Here is an 8,255-nt window from a genome sequence, read left to right on the forward strand (position 1 = left end):
TGGATGAAGGTCTTTGTAATGGATGGAGGTGTCATGGATGGATGAAGGTCTTTGTAATGGACGGAGGCGATGTAATGGATGGATGAAGGTCTTTGTAATGGACGGAGGTGTCATGGATGGATGAAGGTCTTTGTAATGGACGGAGGTGTCATGGATGGATGAAGGTCTTTGTAATGGACGGAGGTGTCATGGATGGATGAAGGTCTTTGTAATGGACGGAGGTGTCATGGATGGATGAAGGTCTTTGTAATGGATGGAGGTGTCATGGATGGATGAAGGTCTTTGTAATGGACGGAGGCGATGTAATGGATGGATGAAGGTCTTTGTAATGGACGGAGGTGTCATGGATGGATGAAGGTCTTTGTAATGGACGGAGGTGTCATGGATGGATGAAGGTCTTTGTAATGGATGGAGGTGTCATGGATGGATGAAGGTCTTTGTAATGGACGGAGGTGTCATGGATGGATGAAGGTCTTTGTAATGGACGGAGGTGTCATGGATGGATGAAGGTCTTTGTAATGGACGGAGGTGTCATGGATGGATGAAGGTCTTTGTAATGGATGGAGGTGTCATGGATGGATGAAGGTCTTTGTAATGGACGGAGGTGTCATGGATGGATGAAGGTCTTTGTAATGGACGGAGGTGTCATGGATGGATGAAGGTCTTTGTAATGGACGGAGGTGTCATGGATGGATGAAGGTCTTTGTAATGGACGGAGGCGATGTAATGGATGGAGGATGGTGATGGTCACAGTCTGCAGATGTTCATCTGATGGTACAGAACAGATTTGGTGATAGATTTTAATCTCTGGAGTCATAGTCATGTCATATAATCTGGGGCCGATTCACAGCTTCTCCATTTCATTACCAAATAAGATATAATTCATTTATGACATTTAGTTATTAAATTGCATTTTGACAAACAATCTGAATGGCTTAGTTTATGTGCAATATTTTGTCGTTAACAATTTGTTGTTGTTTACAGTCAGTGTTTGAAATAAAGCTCAAAGCTTTCAAAGTTATAAGATATATTTAGAGTGTGGCTGGGGCCTGGCCTAATATTAATGTTATATTAATAAGAATAAGAATTTAAAAACCATATATCAGCTTGACTACGCTCTGACCATCGTTGACACCTGAGATCGTTGTCTATCGGCTGAACCATAACCAAAGCACCACAAGTCGCCCATTCTCATGATTTAGGTGGTGCTGGAGCCAAGTCCATGCAGGGATTACATGCAGGTGGTGCAGCGGTTGCGGATTTGTTTGTGGGCAAATGGATAAGAAGAGGAAACTCTTCTCCAGCCCCTCAGTGGTCAGAACGGTCCAGGTTGTTCCCAGCTGGTGACCAAAGTTGAACTATATCAGTTGATGATATAATCTTATGTAAAGCTTCTCCAGACTTAAGAACTTGCTCTGCTGTTCTGCTGGTGTTCGCTGTATCCGGGTTCCTCCGATCCGACAGCCATCAGGACCAAAATGTGACGCTTGGTTCTCGTCCAGGAAGTATTCATGTGATCATGATACGCCTCCCAATAGTAACACATTTAGGAGTCAAGGTTGTTAGGTCATAATCATCATGTAATAAAACATTTTGTTTTATTAATCTAAATAATACAAAAATATTGTGTTTACATTGAGGCTCCCATCGTTTGACCTACTTGTTGTACTGACGGTTCAGTTTGAATGAGAGTTTCTGATTGTGATCTAATGAATATTAAAACAGCCACAGGGGGCGCTGGTCTGTTCCCTTCCACTAGAATAGATGGATGCACATAATGTACGAAGATGTTGTTTCATTTATGTTTGTATATAAAAACGTGGGATAACGTGGGATCTCAGGTCATTAAACAAAACCTTCTTCTGCCTGAAGACCAGAACCCTTTGGTCTGGTTCACTGATCCTGCAGAGACTTTATCTGAAGGGAGGATCTCCTTCATCTTTAGAGTCGAAAGTCCACAGTGTTGAGCCACCAAACAATAAGCTGGAAGGATTCCATGGCAACTCATTCTGTGAATAATCTGCAGTTCAGAGACGATTTTAAGGATTAATTCTGGAAGCACAAACTTGCAAGAAACCTGCAGTGATGAGATCCTCCTGCTGCTGCGCCACCACCCAACAGTCCAGCACCCACTTCCTGTCTCAGGCCCCGCCTCCTCCCAGGGGAAGGCCTGTGTCTGTTTCCTGTAGAGACGTGATTCGCTGACGTCTCCACCGACACATTCTCACACTAACGTGTCAAATAACGCAGCTCTGTCAGTGATGCTGAGCTTCAGGCGATGACGCCCGTTACATGCAGAGTGTCTTTTCAAGATAAACTTCAGTCTTCACAGGAAGTTCAGTTTAGGCAATAAAAGCACAGATGAGGACAGACATGACAACATACCAACTTTTACTTTTAGTTTGACAGGAAACAAACAGCGGTTTCCTGTTTGTTTGACTTATCCACCCCCCCACCCCGCTGTGTGAGCTATCTCATACTACCCATAATGCTTTGGGTGTCAGACGGTGAGGTACGCTGACCGAGCTGTGATACTTGAAGACAAACAGACTCTGTGGCGGCCATCTTGATTGTATATTACCAGAGTGTTGTCGTCCCTGTTGTGATGGCTTGGTTGCTATAGTGATTCTCAGCATGTTTGTTTGTTTGTGTGCTACTCTCTGATTGGTCGAGGCTGTAAGTCTGTTCAGAGTGTTTTTGTGTGTGAATCTGAAAGTGTGAATTTATTACGAATAAAAGTGTAATATTTTGAAGGAAAAGTAGTAATATTACAGAAAATGATCTTATGCTGTCGTAGTTAATGGATTATTTTCTCCTCAGTGGCTCTATAATGAACAACAAGATACATATTTTATTAAAGACACTGCACATCTCAAACTAAATCAGTTTATCTGTCAATATGTAATATTGATAAGCCAATACTGTTAATGTGTCCCTGTGTCGTTGCATGTGTCCAGTTTGATTTTAAATCAGACATTTGTCCTTTTTTCAATCCTGAGAACTGATCTGAGGATTTCTCTTAATTTCCATCTGAATGTAAAAACATGAATGTTCATTTATCTTGAACCTTAAAAAGTAAAAATAACTGCTGCTATAAAAAGAGTTTAATGTGTGAAAATAAGCCTGAAGGATGGATGCTGCATGCTCATTATGATGAAAGTTCAAAATTAAAAGATATTCTTGATCAAAAATAGTTTAAGTGCAGTTTATTCATTTCTTTTTTAAATCATTCATTTTGGTTCTTTCTCAGTAAAAATTCACCGTTTCAGAAAAAAATAATTAAGGTAAGTGATGTACTAGTACATGTATTTCATTTCAGCAGGTACAAGTATCTCCTGTGTACAAGCATCTCCTGCGTACAAGTAAGTATCTCCTGCGTACCATCAAGTATCTCCTGCGTACCAGTAAGTATCTCCTGCGTACCATCAAGTATCTCCTGCGTACCAGTAAGTATCTCCTGCGTACAAGTAAGTATCTCCTGCATACCATCAAGTATCTCCTGCGTACCATCAAGTATCTCCTGCATACCATCAAGTATCTCCTGTGTACCAGTTAGTATCTCCTGTGTACCATCAAGTATCTCCTGCGTACCATCAAGTATCTCCTGTGTACCAGTTAGTATCTCCTGTGTACCATCAAGTATCTCCTGCGTACCAGTAAGTATCTCCTGTGTACAAGTAAGTATCTCCTGCGTACCAGATAGTATCTCCTGTGTACAAGTAAGTATCTCCTGCTTACAAGTTAGTATCTCCTGTGTACAAGTAAGTATCTCCTGCTTACAAGTAAGTATCTCCTGCGTACAAGTATCTCCTGCGTACAAGTAAGTATCTCCTGCGTACCAGTAAGTATTTCCTGCGTACCATTAAGTATCTCCTGCGTACCATCAAGTATCTCCTGCGTACAAGTAAGTATCTCCTGCGTACCATCAAGTATCTCCTGCGTACCAGTAAGTATCTCCTGCGTACCATCAAGTATCTCCTGTGTACCAGTTAGTATCTCCTGTGTACCAGTTAGTATCTCCTGCGTACAAGTAAGTATCTCCTGTGTACAAGTAAGTATCTCCTGCGTACCATCAAGTATCTCCTGCGTACCAGTAAGTATCTCCTGCGTACCATCAAGTATCTCCTGCGTACCATCAAGTATCTCCTGTGTACCAGTAAGTATCTCCTGCGTACCATCAAGTATCTCCTGCGTACCAGTTAGTATCTCCTGTGTACCAGTTAGTATCTCCTCTGTACCAGTTAGTATCTCCTGCGTACAAGTAAGTATCTCCTCTGTACCAGTTAGTATCTCCTGCGTACAAGTAAGTATCTCCTGCTTACAAGTTAGTATCTCCTGTGTACAAGTAAGTATCTCCTGCTTACAAGTAAGTATCTCCTGCGTACAAGTAAGTATCTCCTGCGTACCAGTAAGTATCTCCTGCGTACCATTAAGTATCTCCTGCGTACCATCAAGTATCTCCTGCGTACAAGTAAGTATCTCCTGCGTACCATCAAGTATCTCCTGCATACCAGTTAGTATCTCCTGCGTACAAGTAAGTATCTCCTGTGTACCATCAAGTATCTCCTGCGTACAAGTAAGTATCTCCTGCGTATCATCAAGTATCTCCTGCATACCAGTTAGTATCTCCTGCGTACAAGTAAGTATCTCCTGCGTATCATCAAGTATCTCCTGCATACCAGGTAGTATCTCCTGCGTACAAGTAAGTATCTCCTGCATATAAGTAAGTATCTCCTGCGTACAAGTAAGTATCTCCTGCGTACCAGATAGTATCTCCTGTGTACAAGTAAGTATCTCCTGCTTACAAGTAAGTATCTCCTGCGTACAAGTATCTCCTGCGTACAAGTAAGTATCTCCTGCGTACCAGTAAGTATCTCCTGCGTACCATTAAGTATCTCCTGCGTACCATCAAGTATCTCCTGCGTACAAGTAAGTATCTCCTGTGTATCATCAAGTATCTCCTGCATACCAGTTAGTATCTCCTGCGTACAAGTAAGTATCTCCTGCGTATCATCAAGTATCTCCTGCATACCAGGTAGTATCTCCTGCGTACAAGTAAGTATCTCCTGCGTACCATCAAGTATCTCCTGCATACCAGTTAGTATCTCCTGCGTACAAGTAAGTATCTCCTGTGTACCATCAAGTATCTCCTGCGTACAAGTAAGTATCTCCTGCGTATCATCAAGTATCTCCTGCATACCAGTTAGTATCTCCTGCGTACAAGTAAGTATCTCCTGCGTATCATCAAGTATCTCCTGCATACCAGGTAGTATCTCCTGCGTACAAGTAAGTATCTCCTGCATATAAGTAAGTATCTCCTGCGTACAAGTAAGTATCTCCTGCGTACCATCAAGTATCTCCTGCGTACAAGTAAGTATCTCCTGCGTACCATCAAGTATCTCCTGTGTACCAGTTAGTATCTCCTGCATACCATTAAGTATCTCCTGCGTACCATCAAGTATCTCCTGCGTACAAGTAAGTATCTCCTGCGTACCAGTTAGTATCTCCTCTGTACCAGTTAGTATCTCCTGCGTACAAGTAAGTATCTCCTCTGTACCAGTTAGTATCTCCTGCGTACAAGTAAGTATCTCCTGCTTACAAGTAAGTATCTCCTGCGTACAAGTAAGTATCTCCTGTGTACCAGTTAGTATCTCCTCTGTACCAGTTAGTATCTCCTGCGTACAAGTAAGTATCTCCTCTGTACCAGTTAGTATCTCCTGCGTACAAGTAAGTATCTCCTGCTTACAAGTTAGTATCTCCTGTGTACAAGTAAGTATCTCCTGCTTACAAGTAAGTATCTCCTGCGTACAAGTAAGTATCTCCTGCGTACCAGTAAGTATCTCCTGCGTACCATTAAGTATCTCCTGCGTACCATCAAGTATCTCCTGCGTACAAGTAAGTATCTCCTGCGTACCATCAAGTATCTCCTGCATACCAGTTAGTATCTCCTGCGTACAAGTAAGTATCTCCTGTGTACCATCAAGTATCTCCTGCGTACAAGTAAGTATCTCCTGCGTATCATCAAGTATCTCCTGCATACCAGTTAGTATCTCCTGCGTACAAGTAAGTATCTCCTGCGTATCATCAAGTATCTCCTGCATACCAGGTAGTATCTCCTGCGTACAAGTAAGTATCTCCTGCATATAAGTAAGTATCTCCTGCGTACAAGTAAGTATCTCCTGCGTACCAGATAGTATCTCCTGTGTACAAGTAAGTATCTCCTGCTTACAAGTAAGTATCTCCTGCGTACAAGTATCTCCTGCGTACAAGTAAGTATCTCCTGCGTACCAGTAAGTATCTCCTGCGTACCATTAAGTATCTCCTGCGTACCATCAAGTATCTCCTGCGTACAAGTAAGTATCTCCTGTGTATCATCAAGTATCTCCTGCATACCAGTTAGTATCTCCTGCGTACAAGTAAGTATCTCCTGCGTATCATCAAGTATCTCCTGCATACCAGGTAGTATCTCCTGCGTACAAGTAAGTATCTCCTGCGTACCATCAAGTATCTCCTGCATACCAGTTAGTATCTCCTGCGTACAAGTAAGTATCTCCTGTGTACCATCAAGTATCTCCTGCGTACAAGTAAGTATCTCCTGCGTATCATCAAGTATCTCCTGCATACCAGGTAGTATCTCCTGCGTACAAGTAAGTATCTCCTGCATATAAGTAAGTATCTCCTGCGTACAAGTAAGTATCTCCTGCGTACCATCAAGTATCTCCTGCGTACAAGTAAGTATCTCCTGCGTACCATCAAGTATCTCCTGTGTACCAGTTAGTATCTCCTGCATACCATTAAGTATCTCCTGCGTACCATCAAGTATCTCCTGCGTACAAGTAAGTATCTCCTGCGTACCATTAAGTATCTCCTGCGTACCATCAAGTATCTCCTGCGTACAAGTATCTCCTGCGTACAAGTAAGTATCTCCTGCATACCAGTAAGTATCTCATGCGTACCATTAAGTATCTCCTGCGTACCATCAAGTATCTCCTGCGTACAAGTAAGTATCTCCTGCGTACAAGTAAGTATCTCCTGCGTACCATCAAGTATCTCCTGCGTACAAGTAAGTATCTCCTGCGTACCATCAAGTATCTCCTGCGTACAAGTAAGTATCTCCTGCGTACCATCAAGTATCTCCTGCTTACAAGTTAGCATCTCCTGCGTACAAGTAAGTATCTCCTGTGTATCATCAAGTATCTCCTGCATACCAGTTAGTATCTCCTGCGTACAAGTAAGTATCTCCTGCGTATCATCAAGTATCTCCTGCATACCAGGTAGTATCTCCTGCGTACAAGTAAGTATCTCCTGCGTACCATCAAGTATCTCCTGCATACCAGTTAGTATCTCCTGCGTACAAGTAAGTATCTCCTGTGTACCATCAAGTATCTCCTGCGTACAAGTAAGTATCTCCTGCGTATCATCAAGTATCTCCTGCATACCAGGTAGTATCTCCTGCGTACAAGTAAGTATCTCCTGCATATAAGTAAGTATCTCCTGCGTACAAGTAAGTATCTCCTGCGTACCATCAAGTATCTCCTGCGTACAAGTAAGTATCTCCTGCGTACCATCAAGTATCTCCTGTGTACCAGTTAGTATCTCCTGCATACCATTAAGTATCTCCTGCGTACCATCAAGTATCTCCTGCGTACAAGTAAGTATCTCCTGCGTACCATTAAGTATCTCCTGCGTACCATCAAGTATCTCCTGCGTACAAGTATCTCCTGCGTACAAGTAAGTATCTCCTGCATACCAGTAAGTATCTCATGCGTACCATTAAGTATCTCCTGCGTACCATCAAGTATCTCCTGCGTACAAGTAAGTATCTCCTGCGTACAAGTAAGTATCTCCTGCGTACCATCAAGTATCTCCTGCGTACAAGTAAGTATCTCCTGCGTACCATCAAGTATCTCCTGCGTACAAGTAAGTATCTCCTGCGTACCATCAAGTATCTCCTGCTTACAAGTTAGCATCTCCTGCGTACAAGTAAGTATCTCCTGCGTATCATCAAGTATCTCCTGCGTACCATTAAGTATCTCCTGCGTACCATCAAGTATCTCCTGCGTACAAGTATCTCCTGCGTACCATCAAGTATCTCCTGCGTACCATTAAGTATCTCCTGCGTACCATCAAGTATCTCCTGCGTACAAGTATCTCCTGCGTACCATCAAGTATCTCCTGCGTACCATTAAGTATCTCCTGCGTACCATTAAGTATCTCCTGCGTACCATTAAGTATCTCCTGCGTACCATCAAGTA

Source organism: Pholis gunnellus (genome assembly GCF_910591455.1).
Source record: "Pholis gunnellus genome assembly, chromosome: 4".
Taxonomy (NCBI): domain Eukaryota; kingdom Metazoa; phylum Chordata; class Actinopteri; order Perciformes; family Pholidae; genus Pholis; species Pholis gunnellus.